Source organism: Balaenoptera physalus (assembly GCF_965194825.1).
Source record: "Balaenoptera physalus genome assembly, chromosome: 17".
Lineage (NCBI taxonomy): Eukaryota > Metazoa > Chordata > Mammalia > Artiodactyla > Balaenopteridae > Balaenoptera > Balaenoptera physalus.
In genome coordinates this window covers 42,686,787-42,711,734 of record NC_138895.1, presented here as the reverse complement: position 1 = coordinate 42,711,734, position 24,948 = coordinate 42,686,787, and the positions used below count along the sequence as shown (strand labels likewise).

The following is a 24,948-nucleotide window of genomic DNA, read 5'->3' as shown; positions in this document are numbered from 1 at the left end:
CCCTCAAACATTTTAGATAAGAACTACAGATCTATATTATTATGATTCTTTTATTTTAATAACAGCTTCATTGAGATATGATTCACAATCATAAAATTTATCATTTTAAAGTGTACAATTCAGTGGGTTTTAGCATATTCACAGAGTTGTGCAATCACTACTATCTAATTTTAGAATATTTTCATCACCTCAGAAAGTACCCACTATCAGTCACTCCCCATCTGTTCTGCTCTCACCCTCACCATTAAGCAAACTTTTTCTGTCTCTATAGATTTTCTCATTCTGAACATTTACTATAAAGAGAACAATAGGAATGATGCATTAATTGGACTTTTGTGAATGGCTTCTTTCACTTAGCATAATGTTTTCAAAGTTCATCCATGTTGTGCCATGTATCTATATTTCATTACTTTTTATGTTGAAATAATATTCAATCGTATGGTTATACCACATTTTATCTATTTATCATGGATTGTTTTCACTTTCTGGCTATAAGTATAATGCTGCTATTTACATTTGTGTACACATTTTAATGTGAACATACATTTTCATTTCTCTCACGTATATACCTGGTAGTGGAATTACTGGGTCACATGGCCATTCTGTTTAGTTTTTTGAGGAACAACCTAACTGTTTTCCAAAATGGCTGCACCATTTTGCTTCCCCACAAACAATGTATGAATGTTCTAGTTTCTCTACATCCACAGCAACACTTCTTATTATCTGTCTTTTGGTATAGCCATCCTAGTGGGTATTATTTGAATTGTGATTTTGATTTGAATTTCCCTAATAACTGATGATACTGGGTATCTTTTCATGTGCTTATTCGCAATTTGTATTTATTCTTTGAGGAAATATCTATTCAAATCCCTTGCACATTTTAAAATTGTTATTTGTATTTTTACTGTTGTAAGCATTCTTCATATATTCTGTGTATATGACCCTTATCAGTTATAAAATTTGCAAATATTTTCTCCCATTCTGTGGGTTGTCTTCATTTTCTTGATCATATCTTTTGGAATACAAAAGTTGTTTTATTCTGATGAAGTCCAATTTACCTATCTTTTATTTTGTTACTTGTGCGTTTCATGTTGTTTCTAAGAAACTATTGCCTAACACAAGGTCATGAAGTTTTACTTCTGTGTTTTCTTCCAAGCATTTTATAATTTCAGCCTTTGCATTTAGGTCTATGACTTGGTTTGAGTTAATTTTTGTGTATGATATGAAGTAGGAGTTCAACTTTTTTCTTTTGCAGCATCATTTTTTTTTAAAAACTATGCTTTCATATTGTGACTCTTGACCTGAATTATCATCATTATTTTCAAATAGTCTAAAAATTGCAAGCTACTTTTTATTGAAATACAGTTGACCTACAATATTATATTAGATTCAGGTGTACTGTATAGTGATTTGACATTTGCATACATTATGAAATGATCACCACAATAAGTCTAGTAACCATCTGTCCCCATACAAAAATATTATTGACTGTATTCCTTATGCTGTAACTTATTTATTGTATAACTGGAGTTTGTATCTCTTAATACCCTTCACCTATTTCACCCACCTCCCCACCTCTCTCTCTTCTAGTAGCCACCCATTTGTTCTTTGCATCTATGCGTCTCTTTTCATTTTGTTTTGTTTGTTTGTTTGTTTTCTTAGATTCTACATGTAAGTGAGATCAGGCATTATTGGTCTTTTTCTTCACCTGATTTATTTAACTTAGCATAATACCCTATTGATTCTTTTGCATGTAGCTATCCAGTTTCCCCAACACCATTTATTGAAGAGGCTCTCTTTTCCCCACTACATATTCTTACCTCCTTTGTCATAGATTTATTGATCGTATAAGTGTGCATTTCTTTCTGGACTCTGTTCTATTCCATTGATCTGTGTGTCTTTTTTTTGTGCCAGTATCATACTGTTTTGATACTTTTGTAGCTTTGTAGTGTAGTTTGAAATCAGGGAGGGTGATATCTCCAGGTTTGTTCTTCTTTCTCAAGATTGCTTTGACTATTCTGGGTCTTTTTGTGTTTCCATACAAATTTTAGAATTGTTTGTTCTAGTTTGGTAAAGAAGCCTTTGGGATTTGATAGGAAGTGCATTGACTCTGTTAATTGCCTTGAGTAGTATGGTCATTTCAACAATATTAATTATTTCAATCCATGAGCACAGTATATTTTTCAATTGTTTGTGTGGCTTCAATTTCTTTCATCAATGTCTTAGAGTTTTCTGAGTACAGGACTTTTACCACCTTGGTTAGATTTATTTCTAGGTATTTTATTCTGTTAAATGCAATTATAAATGGGATTGTTTTCTTAATTTCTCTTTTTGATAGTTCATTGTTAGTATATAGCTATGCAACAGTTTCTGTATATTAACCTTATTGAATTCATTGGTGAGTTCTAATAGTTTTGTGGTGGTGTCTTTAGGATTTTCTATGTATTTATATATGTATATAAATTATATAGTATATACATATTTTATATATATGTATATATATATTTATATATATATATTCATGTTATCTGTAAACAGGGACAGTTTTACTTCCTCCTTTCCAATTTGGATTTCTTTTATTTCTTTTTCTTGTCTCATTGCTGTGGCTATGACTTCTGATACTAGGTTGAATAAAAGTGGCAAGAGTGGGCATCTTTATCTTGTTCCTGATCTCAGAGTAAATGCTTTCAGCTTTTCACCATTGAGTATAATGTTGGCTATAGGTTTGTTATACATGGCCTTTATTATGTTGAGGTACATTCCCTCTATACCCATTTTGTCGAGAGTTTTTAATCACAAACAGATGTTGAATTTTGTCAAAAGCTTTTTCTACATCTATTGAGATGATCATTTTTTTTTCAATTTGATAATGTAATGTATCACATTGATTGATTTGTGAGTATTGAATCATCTTGTGTCACTGTGATAAATCCCACTCGATCATGGTGTATGATTCTTTAAATGTATTGTTTGATTTGTTAATATTTTGTTGAGGATTTTTGCATATATGTTTATCAGTGGTGTTGGCCTGTAATTTTCTTTTTTTGTGGTCTCTTTTTCTGGTTTTGGTATTCAGGGTGATGTTAGTCATGTTAGATGAGTTTGGAAGTGTTCCTTCCTCTTCAATTTTCCAAATAGTTTGAGAAGGATCGATGTTAACTTTTTAAATATTTGGTAGAATTCATCTATGAAGCCATCTGGGCCTGAACTTTGTTAAGAGTATTTTTTTTTATTACTGATTGAATTTGTTAATTAATGATTGAGTAAATTAATATTAATTTATTTATTAATAAATAATTTCATTACTTGTAATTGGGCATGTCATATTCTATTGGCCAAAAAGTTCATTCAAGTTTTTCCATTACATCTTACAGAAAAAGATGTATGTTTTCCCATACGTCTTACAGAAAAACCCAAATGAACTTTTTGGCCAACCCAATATTTTCTAAATTCTTCCTGATCAAGTCTTGGGAGATTGTACATTTCTAGAAATTTATTCATTTCTTCTAGGTTGGCACATAATTGGTTGTAGTAATCTGTTATGAGCCTTTGTATTTCTGTGGTGTCAGTTGTAACATCTCCTTTTTCATTTTTCATTTTATTTATTTGGGCCCTCTCTGTTTTCCTTGATGAGTCTGTCTAATGGTTCATCCATTTGTTTATCTTTTCAAAAAACCAACTCTTAGTTTTATTGAGCTTTTTTCTCTCTCCCTCTTTTTTTTTTTTTTTTTTAAGTCTCTGTTTTATTTATGTCTGCTCTGATCTTTGTTATTTCTTTCCTTCTACTAACTTTGGATTTTGTTAGTTCCTTATTTTCTATCACTTTAGGTGCAAGACCAGATTGTTTCTTTCAGATTTTTTTGTTTCCTGAGGTAGGCTTGTATCACTGTCAACTTCCATCTTAGAACTACTTTTTCTGCATCCCACAGAGTTTGGATTGCTGTGTTTCCATTTTCGTTTGTCTTCAAGTATTTTTTTACTTCATTTGATTTCCTCTATTACTCATTGGTTGTTTAAGTAGCATATTGTTTAGCTTCCATCATGTTTGTGTTTTCTGTAGTATTTTTTTTTCTTGTAATTGATTTCTAGTCTCATAGCGTTTTGATGGAAAAAGATGCTTGATATGATTTTAATCTTCTTAAATTTATGAAGACTTATTTTGTGGCCTAGCATGTGATTTATTATGGAGAATGACCCATGTGCACTTGAAAAAAAATGTGTATTTGTATTCTGCTGTTTGGGGATGGAATATTTTATATGTATCTATTAATTTCATCTGCTCCAATGTGTCATTTAAGGCCAGTGTTTTTTTTTTTTTACTAATTTTCTGTCTGAATGATCTGTCCTTTGATATAAGTGGGGTGTTAAAGTTTTCTACTACTGTATTACTGTCAGTTTCACCCTTCATAGTGGTTAATATTTGCTTTATTTATTTAGGTGCTCCCATATTGGGTGCATTTATATTTACAATTGTTATATCTTCTTGTTGGGTTGATCCCATTATCATTATGTCATGTCATACTTTGTTTCTTATTACAGTTTTTGTTTTAAAATCTATTTTGTCTGTCAGTGCTAACCCAGTCTTTTTTGTTTCAATTTTCATAGAGTACTTTTTTTTCATTTCCTTACTTTCAGTCTGTGTGTGTCTTTAGAACTGTAATGACTCTTGTAGAAAGCATATGTATGAATCTTAATGTTTTAATCCATTCAGCCACTCTATGTCTTTTGATTGGAGCATTAAGTCCATTTAAATTTAAAGTAATTCTTGATATGCATGTACTTATTGTCATTTTGTTAATTGTTTTTGGGTTGTTTCTGTAGTTTTTTTTTTTTTTCTCCTTTCTTCTTTTGCTTCCCTTTTGATTTGATGGCTATCTTAGTGTTATGTTTAGATTCCTTTCTCTTTTTTTGTGTCTGTATCTATTTTAGGTTTTTGATTTGTGGTTACCCTGTGGTTCATATATAACAACCTATATACATATATATACACATATGTATTGTGTATGTGTGTGTATGTATGTGATTATTTTAAGTTGATGATCTCTTAAGTTTGGAGGCATTCTAACCGCATTATGTTTTTACTCCCGCACCACCATGTTTAATGTTTTTGATGTTATATTTTTGTTTTTGTGTCCCTTAACTATTTATTGTGGATATAGATGATTTTACTACTTTTGTCTTTTAATCTTCCTACTTTATAAGTGGTTGATTTATTGTATGTTTGCCTTTATCAGTGAGATTTTTTTTCCTTTCATAAGTTTCATATTTATAGTTGTGGCCTTTTCTTTTCTTATTAAAGGAGTCACTTTAATATATCTTTTAGACCTGGTTTGGTGGTGCTGAAGTCTTTTACCTTTTGCTTGTCTGTAAAACTTTTGATCTCTCTATGAAATCCGAATGAAAGCCATGCCAAGTAGAGTATTTTTGGTTGTAGGTTTTTCCCTTTCATCATTTTAAATATATTGTGCCACTACCTTCTCGCCTTCAGAGTTTCTGCTAAAAGTCAGCTGATAGCCTTATGGGAGTTCCCTTATACATAACTTGCTGCTTTTAATAGCCTTATGGGAGTTCCCTTATACATAACTTGTTGCTTTTAACTTGCTGCTTTTAATATCCTCTGTTATCATTAATTTTTGCTATTTTATTTATAAAATGTCTTGGCATGAACTTTCTTGTGTTCATCTTGTTTTGGAATCTCTGTGCTTCCTGGACTTGGAAGTCTGCTTCCTTCCCCAAGTTAGGGACTTTTCAACTATTATTTCTTTAACTAAGTTATCTGCTCTTTCTTCTCTTTATTCTGTGACTCCTATAATGTGAATATCAGTTTGCTTGATGTTGTCCAAGAGATCTGTTAGACTATCCTAATTTTTAAAAATTCTTTTTTTTTTTTTTTTTTCTGTTCAGCTTGGGTAATTTCCAGTAGTCTATCTTCCAGATTGCTGATCTGTTCCTCTGTATCTAATCTACTATTGATATCTTCTAGTAAATTTTTTTTATTGCAGTTATTGTAATCTTTGCTCTCTTTGTTTCTTCTTTATATTTTCTAGCTCTTTGTTGAACTTCTCACTCTGTTCATCCATTCTCCTCCTGCATTTGGTGAGCATCTTTATAATCATTACCTTGAACTCTTTATTGGGTAGATTACTTATCTCCCCTTTGTTTAGGTCTTTTTCTGAGATTCGACTTGTTCCTTCATTTGGGACATATTTCTCTGTTGCCTCATTTTTCCCAGTTCTCTGTGTTTATTTCTACATGTTAGATCAGTCAGTTATGTTTCTTCTTCTTGGAGAAGTGGCCTTATGTAAGAGATATCCTATGTAGCCCAGCAGCATGTTCCCCTCTGGTCACCAGAACTATATGTCCTAGGGGTGTCCCATATATGGGCTGCATGTGCCCTCTGTTGTGGCAGGACTGACTACCATGGTCATGCTGGTAGGTGAGGCTGGCCCCAACCTGGTTCGCTGCAAAGCCACGTGTTGTGTGGTAGCTGCAGGCCTGCTAGGGGATGGCATGAGCTCCCCATGCAGTTGGTTGTACAGCCTGGGGGAAATAGGACTGCCGCTTGCCTGCTGGTGTGTGGGGCTGAGTCCTAGCATGGCTGTTTGCATGGTCCAGGTGGGCACTGAGCTGGCACTGGCCTGCTAATGAGCATGGCCAAGTCTCCGGGCGGCTGTCCACACAGTCCAGGGAGGCATGAGTCTGTTGCTATCCCACTGATGGCTTGAGGGAGGATTCAAAAATGGGGATTGACAATGCTGGTGGTATTGCTGTAGAGTGAGCTCCCAGAAATGGTTGTTGCCAGCTACTCTATCCCCATGGGGAGTCCCAGTTACCTCCTGCCTCTCTGGGAGGCTCTCCAAGATCAGCAAGTGTGTCTGACCCAGGTTCCTCTCAGACTACTGCTTCTGTGCTGGGATTCAGAACATGTGAAGTTTTGTACATGCCCTTTGAGAGCAGAGAGTTTGTTTCCTATAGCTGTCTGGCTCTCCCAAACATAAGACTTGCTAGTTTTCAAAGCCAGACATCCTGAGGATTTGTCTTCCTGGTGCAGGACCCCTAGGCTAGGGAGCTTAGTGTGGGGCTCAGGCCTCTTATTCCTTGGGGAGGAACTCTAAGATTTTGATATTCTTTTCATTTGTGGTTTGACAACCTGAGGAAGTGGGCTCTGACTATACCACATCTCTGCCTCTCCTATTCATCTTCGTGTGGTCCCTTCTTTATATGTTTAGTTGTGAAAAATCCTATATGCTAGTCTTCATGTTGTTCTCATGGAGAATTGCTCTGTAAGTAGTTGTAATTTTGGTGTGTCCGTTGAACTCCAGGTGAGTTCATGGTCTTCCTACTCCACCATCTTGGCCACCTCTGCAAGCTATTTTTAATGATATAATTACAATTAGTAAAACTTGTATTCTCAAATACTTTGAGTTAAATTTTGTGTTGATTATTATTGTTAGACAGCAGTTTGGAACCACTTAAATTTGATACTCTTATCTATGTGAGAGCAATTGTGGCATAAAGCTAGAGATAAGTTCAGTGCCTGGCACATAAGTATTTAATAAATATTCATTGAACAAAAATGAATAAACCATACATTATTTGAATGTTTTCCTTGTTGCTTTTTAATTGGCATTTGGTTTAGAAAGTAACATGTACATAACAATTATGGCTGAATAAATATATTTATAGGTTAACTCTACAAATTGCAATAACAGAAAATAAATTCAAATTAGTCTCTACATTCATATTTAAGTCTAAAATATACTGGAAACATCTCTTACTACTTTTCAGATAATCACTATACAATGAACCATTCTTCAAGTGTCATCTGCAGAAATAATGTTACTGTTTATTACAGTGGAAGGGGGTCTTTACTTAAATAAATTTGGGACACATTGGGTCAAGTAAATTTAAATAGGCTTTTCTATTACAGGACTTCTCAGAGCTTTTTTATGAAAGTATACCTTGTGTAAAGGGGGAGTAGTATGCAATGTTTTTCAAGTATACATGGCCATAGAAACTTAATTTGAATGAACATATAACAGAGCTAGCAAACCACAAACCACAACTTGGAAAATGCTACCACAGTGATTTTATTTTGTGGACATTAAGGAACTGGAGATCATCCATTTAATATTTCCATATACTCTATTTTGAATTCCAGTAAGAAAAAGCAACCAAGAATATTATTATTGGTATCTGGAGTTGAATTTGCCAGGAATGCGAGCACAGCTTTCTCAGTAAAGATCTTGCCTTTGGAAACATCTTACCCCTTGACATCTCTCCAGAGTTAAGACTTGGCAGCCTCAAGGACACAACACAAGGTGTGTTTATTTGAATTAACATTTGGCAAAAGGTGTTTTGACTTGTGGTTTGTTTTCTTTCACTTTGTTTCTCATGTTTTGGTTTGTTTGTTTTTGGCAATGAACTTGAGTTTGGAATTAGTTCTTTTTTATGGGAGGCAGGATTACCATGGGGAAATGTTTTTACTTGGATTTATTTTATGATTTTGGGTAAATCCAAGAAAATGAAGCAAGATCCATAAAACTATAAATTTTTATCTGATTAATTTGTTAAATCATTTAGTATTATTAATTGTCTATGAGAATTTGTTGCCACATTAAATATTTGGTCTCTCTTGATGTTTGATACACTATGATACTTTGATATATAACTATATGTTGATAATTATATATTGGTTAAAATCAATGTCCCTGCATAGTAAGTAGTGAACAAATTAAGATCATCATAAAATATCTATTATTCAACATTATTTTAAATCTTTCTTGATTAATTGGTACATCTATGTCTCACATGCTTTGTGGAGAGAGGAAATATGTTATAAAATGGAAGAAAATGGGCCCCCATTATATCTGTGACCCTATCTTCTACTCTCTTCTTCCACCCCTCATGCTAATTAGAACTCTTCAATAGCTCCCCATTTCACTCAAAATAAAAGCTAAAGCTTTGAAACTGGCCTGTATGTCTCTGAAAGACCTGGCTCCTTGTGACCTCTCTAATCTCATCCCTAACTACTCACTTGCTCAGCCATACTGTCTCCCTTGTTGTTATGTGAACATGCTAGGCGTGCTCCTATCTCAGGGTTTTTCCATTATTTTCTCTACTGAATTGCTTTCTCCCTGATATCTGCATGACCAATTTATTTACTTTCTTTTGGGTTGTTATTAAAAGGTCACTTTCTAAATGAGGTCTTACGTGGTCACCATCCAAAATATCCCTGCTCTGTGTTTTCTACTTAGCATTTATCTTATCTAATAAACTATGTATTTTATACTTATTTGTGTTGCTTACTGTCATTATCATTTGCAAGAATATTAGTTATTCCTATGAGGGTAAGGGTTTTTGTTTGCTCTGGTTTTATTCTAGCAACCAGAGTAGTCCCTGGCCTTTGATGAGTGAATGAATGAATGCTTAATTTAGCAAATATTTTTTAAGGACTTACCATGAGCAGTACTAGTTGATGAGGATACAGAAATGAAATACACAGTTCCTGCCCTCAGAAGTACACTTTGAAGGGAGGTAGAAATTGCAGCAGTATGAACAGAACTTTATCATTACTTGAGGAAGCAACATTTAATCAGACTGTGTTGGGCTCATGAAAGTCTTCCTGAAAAATGTAACCCTTTGAATCACTCAGATAGCCTAGGTTTTGCTGTAGGAACAAAGAAGCCCAAAGCTCAGTATCTTTCTTTTTTTAATTTTTATTTTATATTGGAGCATAGTTGATTAATAATATGTTAATTTCAGGTGTACAGCAAAGTGCTTCAGTTATGCATGTACATGTATCTATTCTTTTTCAAATTATTTTCCCATTTAGGTTATTACAGAATACTGAGCAGAGTTCCCTTCCACTATACAGTAGGTCCTTGTTGGTTATCTATTTTTATTATAGCAGTGTACATGTCAATCCCATTCTCCCAATCTTAGCACAACAAATATTTATTTCTCACACAGACTACACGTCCAAATTGGACTGGTAGGGATTCACAGTGACCAAAGACACTGAAGCCTTCATCTGAATGTACTTCCATGATCACTGCAGAAGTGAGTAGAAAGAGTGGCTAGTTATGCACTGGCATGTAGAGTTTCACTGGTCAAAGCAAATTGCTTTATTTCAAATGGGGGACTGTGAAGTACAATACTGGCCTCTACGCAAAGGGAAAGGAAAATTGGAAGATATGTGAACAGAATTAATGACTACCATGCCTTTCTACTGTTTTAAAGGAGTATAAGATACCCAAGTAAAGAAGTATTTGAAAGCATTTTCAGAGCAAGGAAGGACATGGGCAAAGCCAGTAAGCTGTTACATATTATGATCATTTCAGAAAACTACATGTAGTTAAAACTAGTTGGGGCATAGTGCATGTGTGGGGAAAGACAGATAAAGAGATTAGTGGGAAAACAGGGGTTAGATTATAACACACTATGGAATTAGAACTCTATCCTAAAGGACTTAGGGAACATTGAATGATATACCTCAGAGGAATTTCCTGATTAAATTTAATTTGTGAGAGATTATTCCTGTTTTTTGTTTGTTTTTTTTGTTTTTATTGAAGTATAGTTGATTTACAATGTTGTATTAGTTTCAGGTGTACAGCAAAGTGATTTTATATATATGTGTATATATACATAGACATATATGTATATATACATAGACATATGTGTATATACATATATATATATATATATAACTTTTTCAGATTTTTTTCCATTAAGGATTATAACAAGATATTAATATAGTTCCCTGTGCTATACAGTAGGTCCTTGTTGTTTATTTTATATATAGTAGTATATATATGTAGTAGTATAGTATATGTTAATCCCGTATTTGTATCATTTTTATTAGATTCCACATGTAAGTGATATCATATGATATTTGTCTTTCTCTGTCTGACTTGCTTCACTTAGTATGGTAATCTCTAGGTCCATCCATGTTGCTACAAATGACATTATTTCATTCTTTTTATGGCTAAGTATTATTCCATTGTATATGTATACTACATCTTCTTTATCTATTCATGTGTCGATGGACATTTAGGTTGCTTCCATGTCTTGGCTATTGTAAATAGTGCTGCTGTGAACATTGGGGTGCAGGTATCTTTTTGAATTAGAGTTTTCATGTGAGATATTATTCTGGAATCAGTGTGGGGGATGGCTTTGAGGGGAGGAAAAACTGGAGACAGTAAGACCAATTATGATACTAATGCAGTAATGCTGGTGAGACCCTGGATAAAGACAATGACAGAGGAGATGAAAAGGAGGGGAACAAATGGTAAAAAGGCAGGAAAGTGTTTATGGGGTGGACTCCAGGGCACAGAGGAAGTAGGATACTTCTTACACTGGCAGTGTTTATGCCTGAGCATGTGTATGTGGATTTTTGTTTAGTGTGTGTGTAAATGTGTATGTTGGTGTGTGTGAGAGAGTGAGAGTGAGCTTGCAAAGTCAGTTGACGTTACCTAAAGATCTATGTTTTCTTTGTGATTTGGTAAACAAACTCATGTGCCCAGACTGAAACGAAGATGGGTTTCAGGAGAGCCCTGCAAGCTGGAATGGCTACTGAGTCAAATGGGAGATAGGATCACCTTGGGGCTGAGAAGTTGCTGGGTAGTGTTCTGTACTTGTAAAATATCAGATTACACATTTTACAGCAAAAATTGCTTTGGGAAGTTCAGTTGCTTTTTTCTTTAAATTGTTTAGAGTTCAGCAATAATTTGAAAATAAACATTTTAAATGAGTTTGTGTATGCTATTTCCATTAGAGGGGCCCATGATATATAACCTATCCCCTGCTCCCAAATTTTGGTTAATGTGATAATGAAGACCCAATCATTTTATAATAGAGGAAATTTTTCTAAAATTAGTGAGGTAGTTATCCAGTGCTTTTATAAAATCATTTTTTATGATAGACTGAAATAAAATACTATAATGTTAGAGTGAAGTTTAATTTTCAAAAAGAAAATAGAGAAGTGATTGGAATACTTATATTTTTCTTAAAGTTTTTTGGAAGACGTTGGAATGTACTATAATTTAAAGATATTCTGAAATTGTATTTCTTGTTTGCCATTGTATTTTAGACCCATGGTCATTTTAAATATTTGGGATGATAAATTTATTACTGCAAATTCAAGTTTTGGTCATCGACAGAACCAGTTTTATCTAATGTCAGATTACTGCTCTAGTAGAAAGAACCATACTGACCTGCCCAATGCACGTGGTGGATATATGAGAGAAATTGTGACATATAGACTTAGAAATAACATCAAGAGTTTACAACTCCTGAACTCCTGATAAGAGAATATCAAAGAAGTCGTGGAAGTGTTGAACTGAGAAGATTCTTTCCTTAGACTGGAGAATAATTGGAGATTTCTGACAAAGATAAGAGATTCAGTTGTTAGTTTAAAAAATGGGGACTAGTGTTTAAGATTTTTGTTGTTGTTCAGAAGCCTTCCATTTTAGAAAGTATTTTTGCATACTGATTATGTACATATACTGTAAACATATAAGTGATAATCTATTTATTCAAAGTTTTCAACACACTAACAAGAAGACAGCATATGTAATTTGGCATTTTAAAAGTTATCCAAAGATACTTTTGCTGAAATCACTTAGCTGGTGATAGAAGATGGTTAGGAGACCAAATAATAGCAGAAAGGGTACAATTTATATGTAATTAAGTTACACATAAGATACATATTATGAGACCATTCTTTTCTTTTTGTATCTCATTGACCTTTTAAATGAATGTGAGGTCTTCAAGTTCAGGTTATTTTTTTTTTGTCTAAAAAAACTTATTTGGACTGTATGGTGCCTCAACAGTGAGTAACTGATTAAGCCAGACTGTTGTAATGATACTAACAACATTTATTGAGCACTTACTATGTGAGAAGCACCATGTTAAGTACTTTAAATGAACTAGCTGTTTAATTTTATGCTTAACAGCAGCCACATGGGATAGGAATTCTTACTGTACTGATTTAAAAAAATGGTAAATGAGCTTAGCTTCATAAAAAACTAAAAAGTAACAGAACCAGAAAGGAAACGAGTTAAAGCAGGGAAGAGTTAACCCATACTTTATCAGGCTCATATTCTTATAAAAGATAGAGAACTTATAGTAATATTTTAAAACTCAAAGCATTTTAAAATTAAGTTTATAATAATTAAGCATAAAATGTGGATGTTTTAACTTACTGTAACAGTCTTCTGAAAAATATCTACTCAAAAATATACTGTCTGCTATGTCCACAGTGTTCTAATTGTTTGAGATTATTTAGTGTACAAACAATTGTGGTACTACCTTCTAGTGGAGGGAAGTCAGAAAATAAGCAATAGACTAAATTTAATCTGAAAAGAGCTTTTTAACATTTTAAAAGTAATAGTTGATAGGTCTAAGGTAAAAATAACTTTTCTGTTTCAACACTGATCATCTAATTGTTCATATTTTATATGCCTACATCAAATCATGAAAAAGGTGAAATATTGATTGCTATAATATGGTTATTTATTTTAAATATTATTGACCATTACTTTGAAGAAATCTCTCCCTTTCCTCCCTCCTTACACACTGAAGATGCAGCATTCCAAGAAAACAATTAAATGTCATTTGTAAAAGAACTTTATTTTATATAATTACAGAACTAAGTGCTCCAGGGCTTAAACAGAATGAAAGTGAAAATCTTAGGACATATTTTTCCTATGAAGGACACATTTAAGTGCATTTTAGCACCAAAATAACTGCAGATGCTCATGATTAAAGGTTCAGTCATCATCTTTTTGTTTGCAATATATAGGGGTATGTTTATGTGTGTATGAGAAAAAGAGGAAGGGAAAGAATAAACATGAGAATGAGAATGAATAATGCCAAAGCTCCCTAGGTGCTTTTGTTTTAGTAGCTTCTCAGAATTCTACCTCTATAATTCAGGGAATTGACTAAACATTTACATATATTGTTAAAGTAAAGGATGCCATTTCTCTGTTCTATGTTTCTTCTATTTTCTCTCAAGTGGTCTCAGTATTACTATACTGGATATTCTTTTATGTAGCTGTCTCTAGTATACCGCTCCGTATCTACTTGGTAGACCATCTTACATCTATTCTTTCTTGTGTATGCTTTAAGGAGTTAAAAAATGGATATAGTTTATGAACTTCATTATTGAAGTAGTACTGATGTGGTACAGTGAAAAATTAAAATGTTCAACCACAAGGTCATTAACAAAGAATGAAAAATAATTAAGGGCAAAAGATGAAAAAAGGTTTTAAGATAAAATCAAAACTCAAGTATGAAAAGACCACTGTGTTGAGAGAGGCATAGGAAAGATTTTTGCAGAGGATATAATCTGTATTAAAAGCCCAGTTCTGTTAGGAACTAGACTTTTGTACTGAATGAGATAACATGAAAGTCTTTGGAACAGGCTGTAAAAAAGTTTTGGAAAAAGTAAAGGTAACAAAAGTGAAAAGTGTAGTTAAAAAATAAGCAGTAAGGAATATGATTCATTAGGGAGAATTTTGGACCAACCAGAGATTGTGATTATGGCCAATAATGTGAAAAATTTGGAAAACAATATTTTTTTCTTTATTAATTGCTTCATCAGTTTATTCATGCACTAAGAGTTGTTTACTTTCATAAAATCCCATTTTCCAATCTGAACTAAACAAGGCAAGTTTAAAGGCAGGGACTCAGAACAGTTCACAGCCCTTTCACTACATTCATTTCTAAATGCCTTATTTGAAAGAGAATGCCCTGGTTTATGATTTTCATATCTTTTTCCCTTTTAGAAAGAGGCAGATGGTATGAAAACTGGACTCCCTTATTTAAAGGGAATGTTGATATTTATAACCAAGCTTATCTCCAGCAAGATTTGTTTTTTGCAGCTGTTCCAGGTTGAAAAAAATATTATATTAAAGCCCTGGCTTGTTTTTCTTTCCATATTTGGGGGGGGGGAATCTTCAGAATGTGAAAAAGTGATGTTTGATTTTAAACATGAATGCAATGTAAACTGTGATTTTTTGCTTCTATATGTGAATTTTCTGTTTGTATGCTGTGATGATATTACTCTTTTTGTTTCACTGATCTATTTCCTAGATACATTACACTTGAGAAATAATTTACTCATCTTTTTCCTATCATCAAAGTATTCTAGGAAGTGTAGTAGATTTTCGCTGAATTAGCCTTTATTATTAAACAGACTATTTTCTAACTGTCCATTTTGATATGTTAGTCATTTTCTTTCTGCCCAGAGTGAGTATATTTTTCACTGGGAAATCAACTTTTTCTGTTCTTTTTTAATAGTTATATTATTTTCTGTAAGATATGTTTTTCTTTCTTACTTTCTATTCTTTGTTTCTATTTTCAATTATAAATGCTGCTATTTTTCTTTGAACATATTTTAGAAGCTTTCTTTTATAATTTAATAGAAAATTAATTATATTTTAAACTCTAAACTTAATATATGGAGCTATCTTTTTGGGCATGTGATGACACTAGAATGAATATCTAAGCTTATACACACACATAATCTTTGTTCATATGTGTTCTTATTATGTACCCACATGTACAAAATTTTCCATAAAGAAGGATATTTTATCAATATATATGTTGATTTATTGTGAATAAATGTGACTATTGATTTAAGTGGACATAACTTACATAGCTGGCTTGTCAAGTTAAAGCAAGCCCCACTATTTTCATAAAGATTACCTTCTTGAATATGAAATATTATGCAAATTATGATTATGTCAGGCATATATTTTTCCTTTTTAATAATTAAAGCTGAAACTATTATTTAAAAGTTGTTAGTGTTTATCAGCACTCACAATTAAACTATTTAATTTAATATCATGAAAACCAGCATATTGCTTAAATTTACAAAACCCCAACCATTATTAGTAGTAAACAGTTTATTTCCAGAGAGTTTCTGGCTGTTTTCTGAATAAACCCTTTAAACTTCAGTCTTTGATCCATAAAATAATCAATCTCTCTCTTTAATCACATAGAACATGAGTAACTTTAGTAGATTTTATCAGTTCAGTTTATTCCACACCTCCCTTTATTCTTCCTTTGTTCTTTATAATGATAATCACGGTTAAAAGTGTTGTGAAGAATATGTGAACTCTTTGTTGGTGTGTCACCTCTCTCCCTATCTTTTTGTAAGGAATGCTTTTCACTCTAGTATGTTAGTTCATTATACAAATGCCATATTTTCCTTGCATGAGTGTTTGCCTAATGTGGGTTTAGTAAAAATTTAAATGGAATTCTCAAAATAAACAAATTGTCTTGAAACACTTAGTGAAAGCTGCTAACATTCTATTATTCTGTACTTTCACCATGTAACAAAGCAAGTGATTCTACAAAAACATATGAAACTGCAAACAAAAGTCTTTCACCTTACTATTCCTGGTTTTATTATTATTGCTGCATGTTCCCAATGGATACCGTATGAGTGAGCATTTAAGGATCCTGTGACCTGGGGTTGTCTATATTCATTTTCTACTTCTTTAGCCAGGAGATCCAAAGTATATATTTCTCAAATTCTTTGAAAATAATAAAAATAATAAAGATAAAAGGGTGTTTTTCAATCAGTACCTTATACATCTAAATCTCACATAAGTTCAAATACAAAGAGATAGGGCAGAAATAAAATACATTCTTTTATTATATGATATGGCTGAAGGAGATGTTGTGTTTAGTCATAGAGAAGTAGTAGTGTATAAAAGAAAGCAAAATAAAATATATTTATAAATTATATTAAAATAATTGAAATTTTAATTCAGAAAGCATTTATGTGTTTCCCAGGCTTTCAGCCTTTCATTTTGAACATCAGTGATCATTATTCTATTAGTTCATGGGGAAAATAGCAAACTGCTCACAATAATCACCCTCTTTTTTTGAAATATCCTTCTAGAGGACCTGATTCCAAGGTAAAATGTTAGCTTACGTGAAGGAGGATTTAATTAACAGTTGAAAATTGACCAGTGGGAGAGAGAGAAAACTTGTAGAGTAGTAATGCCATTTTGTAGTGAATAAAAATTGATTCTAACTATAATGACACTTTAATTTCTTAATAAGAATGTAGTTTAGGAAGGGTCTAACAAAGGTTACACATTCTTTTATCTTTAAAAATAATTACTGGGAATTTCCTCGTGGTCCAATGGTTAGGACTTGGCGTTTTCACTGTGGGGACCAGGTTCGATCACTGGTTGGGGAACTAAGATCCTGTAAGCTGTGTGGCGCAGCCATAAAAACAAAAAACAAACAAACAAACAATAAATAAAATAATAATTACTAATAATAACCAACATGGCTATGTTTAACTGATTCAATAAACTGCATATTAGATAATTGATTTCCAGGTATGTATTAGTTTTCTATTGAAGCATAACAAATTACCATATACTTAGTGGCTTGAAACAACAACCATTTATTAGCTCACAATTTTGTGGGTCAGAAGTCCAACATGGCCTGAATGGATTTTCTGTTCAGGGTCTTACAAACCTGAAATCAAATGCCAACCAGGCTGTTCAAGGCTCTGTGAAAGAATCCACTTCTAACCTCTTATATGTTCTTGGCAGGATTTAGATTCTTCTGGTTGTAGGACTGAAGTCCTCATTTCCTTCTTGGCTAACTGCTCTATTTCAGGTCAGCCTTATTTTTTGCCACATAGCCCCCTCCATCAATGGAGAATTTCTTATACACAGAATTCCTTTGACTTTGAATTTCTCTGACTTCTCTGGCTTTGACCTCTAGACCAAGATTTAAAATGCTCATATGTGAAACCCCTTTGCTGTTAATGTAACATAATCACAGGAGTTATATTTTATCATATTCACAGATTCCACCCACCTTAAGGAGGGGAAGAGATTTGCAAAGAAGACCATATTGGAGGTCATCTTAGAATTATACCAATCACATTTGATGTAGTCATTACTTATCAATATGAGTGTATGGATAACTTTTAATTGACGGTGTGCTCCAGGATTACCTCATTATTTTTGTAGCTAATACCAGGTCTTTCTTGCTCTGCTCACTTAAAATTTTTGTATTTACATCTAACATTTTACTTCCTACATCTCTGCTGCTTTGTCATAGTTTTCCTCTTATCTGTGTTTAGAACAGGTGAGACATAGGAACCCACACATTGAGATTTCTACTTTTAAAAAGCAGCAAATGAATTCCTAGGGAGAGTTATTCTGGGTCTCTTTTGGACATTCAAAACTGTTTTGAGAAAACATAGTTAATTGCAAAAAGCTGTAATGTATTTAGGAATTGATGGGGCAGAAATAGAGTAATGAATTATATATATTATCACAGGTTCCCCAGACAACAGATTCTGAGGCACAGCTTAACCTTGAATGCAATACTAGGGGGATAAGAGTGAGTGAAAAATGGAAGAAAGAAAAACTTTAGATAAGGAGGAAAAAAAAATACAAGGTGGTTACTAAGCTGGCCATAGGTGCAAGAGAAAATGTAGACTTTTGTGTAGTCATGTGGGACTTCTCCAGGCCGGCTGTATAGAATCAATTAGTTGGGTTGAGGAGAAGAAAGTAATTTATCTGCCAGCATCTCTCTTATTTTTCATTGGTCAAAATTCACCTCATGGTTTGTTACTATCCCTGTACTTTTCAGATTGCTGTTGTGCTGATTTGGAAGTGGCAGGAGGAGCCAATCTTCCTATGGGTCTAGGTGTAGGTATTGCTGTAGCTGTGAAGGTAGTGTTGGAAGCTATACCTTCACCTTCACCCCCAGAGGAAGCCAAGTCAGCCAGTGGTATTAGAAGATTAGTTGAGGTTAATGGCTGGTGTTATTGGGCAAGTGACTGAAGATCCAGGAGGCAGTGAATCTGCGGAAGTACGTAAATTGGGTCTAACATAGAATGACATGTAGTGATTGCATCTGGTCAATTTCTTTAAAGATTCCTTATAATATGTAAATGTGCCTTTGATAGTACCTATGTCACAGTTAAAACTCATTAAATGTTTATGAAGGTTAATTTTTAGATAACATCATCTCCTTGGTCATCAGATAGTCTTTTCAAAATTTAGATAGTTTAGTTTTTAATAGTTGGGGAAATAATCAAGCATAATTAATGTGAGAAGCAATAGATATCATTCCTTTGGATATCCATTGCTAATTGCGTCCTAGAGTTATACCGAAAGGCATTGATCTTGTGGATGTGTTGCCTTTCAAATATGAGTATTCAACCAGGTCAATATTCTTTACAAAAGCCAATTGTCTAATTTTCACACCATTACTGTAACAGCAGAATTCAGATTAACATTTGCGTGGTCTTCTTAGACAAAGATTTTGTTATTATTTATTTTCTGTTATTATTATTAGGATCAGGGTAGGATTGAACCCAGGTTCTCTGATAAGGCTTGTTGGACTGTCCAAGGTATAAAGGTTAAGAACAAATACATGTATTTAATCTCTGAGGTTTCTTCTGATTCTGTGATTCTGTTGTACTAAATAAACTGTTGTGCTGGCTAGTTATACTCAGATCCTTCCTTTTATATATTTAAGGTAAGTTCCATGGCTTTAATACTACCATTCTCATTCAAAAATTGAGGTATATTCATATATCTTTTAGTTAAGGTCTGTGGTTTTAACTACCATGTTCGTCCCAGATTTTTTTTTCTTTCAAACTAACCTCAAATATTAATCTCTGGGACTATATTTTGATTGACTTTTGGAAAATTCTAACTATGAAGAAAATAATAGCTCTCTAAATTTTGTGGTTAATTGAGTGAACAAACAAACCAAACTAAGTTTGTATAATTCAAGTACATTTTCATTGTCAGTTGTCCATGTAAAGCATATTATCTGTTTTATAATGAAATATTTCATTATCAAATGAAATGTTATAAAGCAATGTTATAAATATCTATGTCTCACACCCAAGACTAAGAAAATTACAAATTGAAAGCTTCCTCTTATGGCCATGGCAGAGGAATATGGGCCACACTTTGCCTGCTTTAAACAACTATCAATAACAAACTGGTATATTTCAACAATTTTAAACATTGGACAACAGACAGTAGAATTGTGATTCCTAAGAGAAGGAAAACAAACAAGGTGAGCACTGGATTTCTTCCTGAAATTAATTTCCTGCTTGTGGGTATAGAGAGAAGGAACCCAAACAGAACCCAGCCTCCTCACTGAATTTAGCTGATACGGATTGGAGTTTGGAGAAGCTGAGTGGGCTATATATTGTGGGGCAGAGTTCTGGATGGAGCTATGCAGTCAGAGCATTTCAGAAATCTACATAGGGGTTCCCTTGCATCTTTATTGTGTGCTATGCCATACATGTGTAGTATGCAACTCTGTTTGGCTGGGCATAGCATGGGAAGGGTGTGTTAAATTGAACAATTATGAGAGCTTACACAGAGTGGGAAGATTAGAGCTTTGGCCAGTCAGAATGGGGGGACCTAATTGTCAAGTAGGGCATTTAGTGGGACCCTAGAGATTATAATGCCTTAAAAGTAGGACTGATCTGAGTGAAGGCTGTGCCAGACCCAGCCTAGAAAAACTTAAATAAAACCTGATCAAACTGATTTGTAACTTAACTGCTTTCCCATCCTCCCCCTAAAAAAAACCCCAAAATGTTTCAAAGGAAGAAAATGATATCCAGACACTCAACAATGTAACATTTATAATGTTCATCATCCAATAAAAATTACTAGACATGTCAAGGTGCAGGAAAATGTGATCCACAACCAGGATAAAAAACAGTCAATAGAAACAGACTCATAAATGACAGATTTGGTGGACCTACCAGCAAGGAATTTAATTAGTTATTATGAATATTTTTAAATTTTTGGAGGAAATCATGAACATAGAAAAATGGAAGGTATTAGAAAGAATCAAAGGAAGTTCTAGTGATAGAAAATACAGTTTATGAATTAAAAATTTTACTGTATGATATTAATAGATTAGACACTGTAGAAGACAAGATCAGTTTGAACATATTGTAATAAAATAAGCCCCAAATGGAAAATAGAGAGAAAATGATTGCTTAAAAACAAAACAAACAAACAAAAAAACCCACAGAGCCTCAGTGACTTATGAGACAATATGAAGTAGTCAAATATATATGTAGCTGAAGTCCTAGAAAGTGGGGGGCAGAAAAATATTTGTAGAAATCATGGCAGAAAAATTAAAAAAAAATTTTTTTAAAACATCTTTATTGGAGTATAATTGCTTTACAATGGTGTGTTAGTTTCTGCTTTATAACAAAGTGAATCAGTTATACATATACATAAGTTCCCATATCTCTTCCCTCTTGCGTCTCCCTCCCTCCCACCCTCCCTATCCCACCCCTCTAGGTGGTAACAAAGCACCGAGCTGATCTCCCTGTGCTATGCGGCTGCTTCCCACTAGCTATCTATTTTACATTTGATAGTGTATATATGTCCATGCCACTCTCTCACCCTGTCACATCTTACCCCTCCTCCTCCCCATATCCTCAAGTCCATTCTCTAGTAGGTCTGTGTCTTTATTCCTGTCTTGCCACTAGGTTCTTCATGTTTATTCTCATCTTGCCACTAGGTTCCTCATGACCTTTGTTTTTTCCCCTTAGATTCCATATATATGTGTTAGCATACTGTATTTGTTTTTCTCTTTCTGACTTAATTCACTCTGTATGACAGACTCTAACTCCATCCACCTCACTACAAATACCTCCATTTCATTTCTTTTTATGGCTGAGTAATATTCCATTGTATATATGTGCCACATCTTCTTTATCCATTCATCTGATGATGGACACTTAGGTTGCTTCCATATCCTGGCTATTGTAAATAAAGCTGCAATGCACTCTTTTTGAATTATGGCTTTCTCAGAGTATGTGCCCAGTAGTGGGATTGCTGGATCATATGGTAGTTCTATTTTTAGTTTTTTAAGGAACCTCCATACTGTTCTCCATAGTGGCTGTATCAATTTACATTCCCACCAACAGTGCAAGAGTGTTCCCTTTTCTCCACACCCTCTCCAGCATTTATTGTTTCTAGATTTTTTGATGATGGCCATTCTGACCGGTGTGAGATGATATCTCATTGTAGTTTTGATTTGCATTTCTCTAATGATTAATGATGTTGAGCATTCTTTCATGTGTCTGTTGGCAATCTGTATATCTTCTTTGGAGAAATGTCTATTTAGGTCTTCTGCCCATTTTTGGATTGCGTTGTTTGTTTTTTTGTTATTGAGCTGCATGAGCTGCTTGTAAATCTTGGAGATTAATCCTTTGTCAGTTGCTTCATTTGCAAATATTTTCTCCCATTCTGAGGGTTGTCTTTTGGTCTTGTTTATGGTTTCCTTTGCTGTGCAAAAGCTTTTAAGTTTCATTAGGTTCCATTTGTTTATTTGTGTTTTTATTTCCATTTCTCTAGGAGCTAGGTCAAAAAGGATCTTGCTGTGATGTATGTCATTGAGTGTTCTGCCTATGTTTTCCTCTAAGAGTTTGATAGTGTCTGGCCTTACACTTAGGTCTTTAATCCATTTTGAGTTTATTTTTGTGTATGGTGTCAGGGAGTGTTCTAATTTCATACTTTTACATGTACCTGTCCAGTTTTCCCAGCACCACTTATTGAAGAGGCTGTCTTTTCTCCACTTTATGTGCTTGCCTCCTTTATCAAAGATAAGGTGACCATATATGTGTGGGTTTATCTCTGGGCTTTCTATCCTGTTCCATTGATCTATGTTTCTGTTTTTGTGCCAATACAAAACTGTTTTGATTACTGTTGCTTTGTAATATAGTCTGAAGTCAGGGAGCCTGATTCCTCCAGCTCCATTTTTCGTTCGCAAGATTGCTTTGGCTATTCGGGGTCTTTTGTGTCTCCATACAAATTGTGAAATTTTTTGTTCCAGTTCTGTGAAAAATGCCAGTGGTAGTTTGACAGGGATTGCATTGAATCTGTAGATTGCTTTGGGAAGTAGAGTCATTTTCACAATGTTGATTCTTCCAATCCAAGAACATGGTATATCTCTCCATCTGTTTGTATCATCTTTGATTTCTTTCATCAGTGTCTTATAATTTTCTGCATGCAGGTCTTTTGTCTCCTTAGGTAGGTTTATTCCTAGATATTTTATTCTTTTTTTTGCAATGGTAAATGGGAGTGTTTTCTTAATTTCACTTTCAGATTTTTCATCATTAGTGTATAGGAATGGAAGAGATTTCTGTGCATTAATTTTGTATCCTGCTACTTTACCAAATTCATTGATTAGCTCTAGTAGTTTTCTGGTAGCATCTTTAGGATTCTCTATATATACTATCATGTCATCTGCAAACAGTGACAGCTTTACTTCTTTTCCGATTTGGATTCCTTTTATTCATTTTTCTTCTGTGATTGCTGTGGCTAACACTTCCAAAACTATGTTGAATAATAGTGGTGAGAGTGGGCAACCTTGTCTTGTTGCTGATCTTAGTGGAAATGGTTTCAGTTTTTCACCATTGAGGACGATGTTGGGTGTGGGTGTGTCATATATGTCCTTTATTATGTTGAGGAAAGTTCCCTCTATGCCTACTTTCTGCAGGGCTTTTATCATAAATGGGTGTTGAATTTTGTCGAAAGCTTTCTCTGCATCTATTGAGATGATCTTATGGTTTTTCATCTTCAGTTTGTTAATATGATGTATCACGTTGATTGATTTGTGTATATTGAAGAATCCTTGCATTCCTGGAATAAACCCCACTTGATCATGGTGTATGATCCTTTTAATGTGCTGTTGCATACTGTTTGCTAGTATTTTGTTAAGGATTTTTGCTTCTATGCTCATCAGTGATATTGGCCTGTAGTTTTCTTTCTTTGTGACATCTTTGTCTGGTTTTGGTATCAGGGTGATGGTGGCCTTGTAGAATGAGTTGGGGAGTGTTCCTCCCTCTGCAATATTTTGGAAGAGTTTGAGAAGGATAGGCGTTAGCTCTTCTCTAAATGTTTGATAGAATTCGCCTGTGAAGCCATCTGGTCCTGGGCTTTTGTTTGTTGGAAGATTTTTAATCACAGTTTCAATTTCAGTGCTTGTGATTGGTCTGTTCATATTTTCTATTTCTTCCTGGTTCAGTCTCGCCAGGTTGTGCATTTCTAAGAATCTGTCCATTTCTTCCATGTTGTCCGTTTTATTGGCAAAGAGTTGCTTGTAGTAATCTCTCATGATCGTTTGTGTTTCTGCAGTGTCAGTGGTTACTTCTCCTTTTTCATTTCTAATTCTATTGATTTGAGTCTTCTCCCTTTTTCTCTTGATGAGTCTGGCTAATGACTTATCAATTTTGTTTATCTTCTCAAAGAACCAGCTTTTAGTTCTGTTGAGCTTTGCTGTTGTTTCCTTCATTTCTTTTTCATTTATTTCTGATCTGATCTTTATGATTTCTTTCCTTCTGCTAGCTTTGGGGTTTTTCTGTTCTTCTTTCTCTAATTGCTTTAGGTGCAAGGTTAGGTTGTTTATTTGAGATGTTTCCTGTTTCTTGAGGTAGGCTTGTGTTTCTATAAACTTCCCTCTTAGAACTGCTTTTGCTGCATCCCATAGGTTTTGGGTCGTCGTGTCTCCATTGTCATTTGTTTCTAGGTATTTTTTGATTTCCCCTTTGATTTCTTCAGTGATCACTTCGTTATTAAGTAGTGTATTGTGTAGCCTCCATGTGTTTGTATTTTTTACAGATCTTTTCCTGTAATTGATATCTAGTCTCATAGCATTGTGGTCAGAAAAGATACTAGATACGATTCCAATTTTCTTAAATTTACCAAGGCTTGATTTGTGGGCCAAGATATGATCTATCCTGGAGAATGTTCCACGAGCACTTGAGATAAATGTGTATTCTTTTGTTTTTGGGTGGAATGTCCTATAAATATCAATTAAGTCTATCTTGTTTAATGTATCATTTAAAGCTTGTGTTTTCTTATTTATTTTCATTTTGGATGATCTGTCCATTGGTGAAAGTGGGGTGTT

General features: G+C 33.9%; 1 protein-coding gene across 7 annotated transcripts in view; it reads left to right on the top strand.

Moving 5' to 3' along the window:
- Positions 1-24,948, top strand: part of TRIQK (triple QxxK/R motif containing) — a 98,431-nt gene that overhangs the window by 8,729 nt on the left and 64,754 nt on the right. For 4 of the 7 annotated variants that reach the window (XM_082434211.1, XM_082434210.1, XM_082434213.1 and 1 more), the window contains exon 2: positions 8,162-8,321. The exons of the other annotated variants lie outside the window; for them this stretch is intronic. The gene's annotated coding sequence lies outside the window, so the exon portion shown is untranslated. The remainder of the gene's footprint in view (positions 1-8,161; positions 8,322-24,948) is intronic. 7 annotated transcript variants of the gene reach the window in all.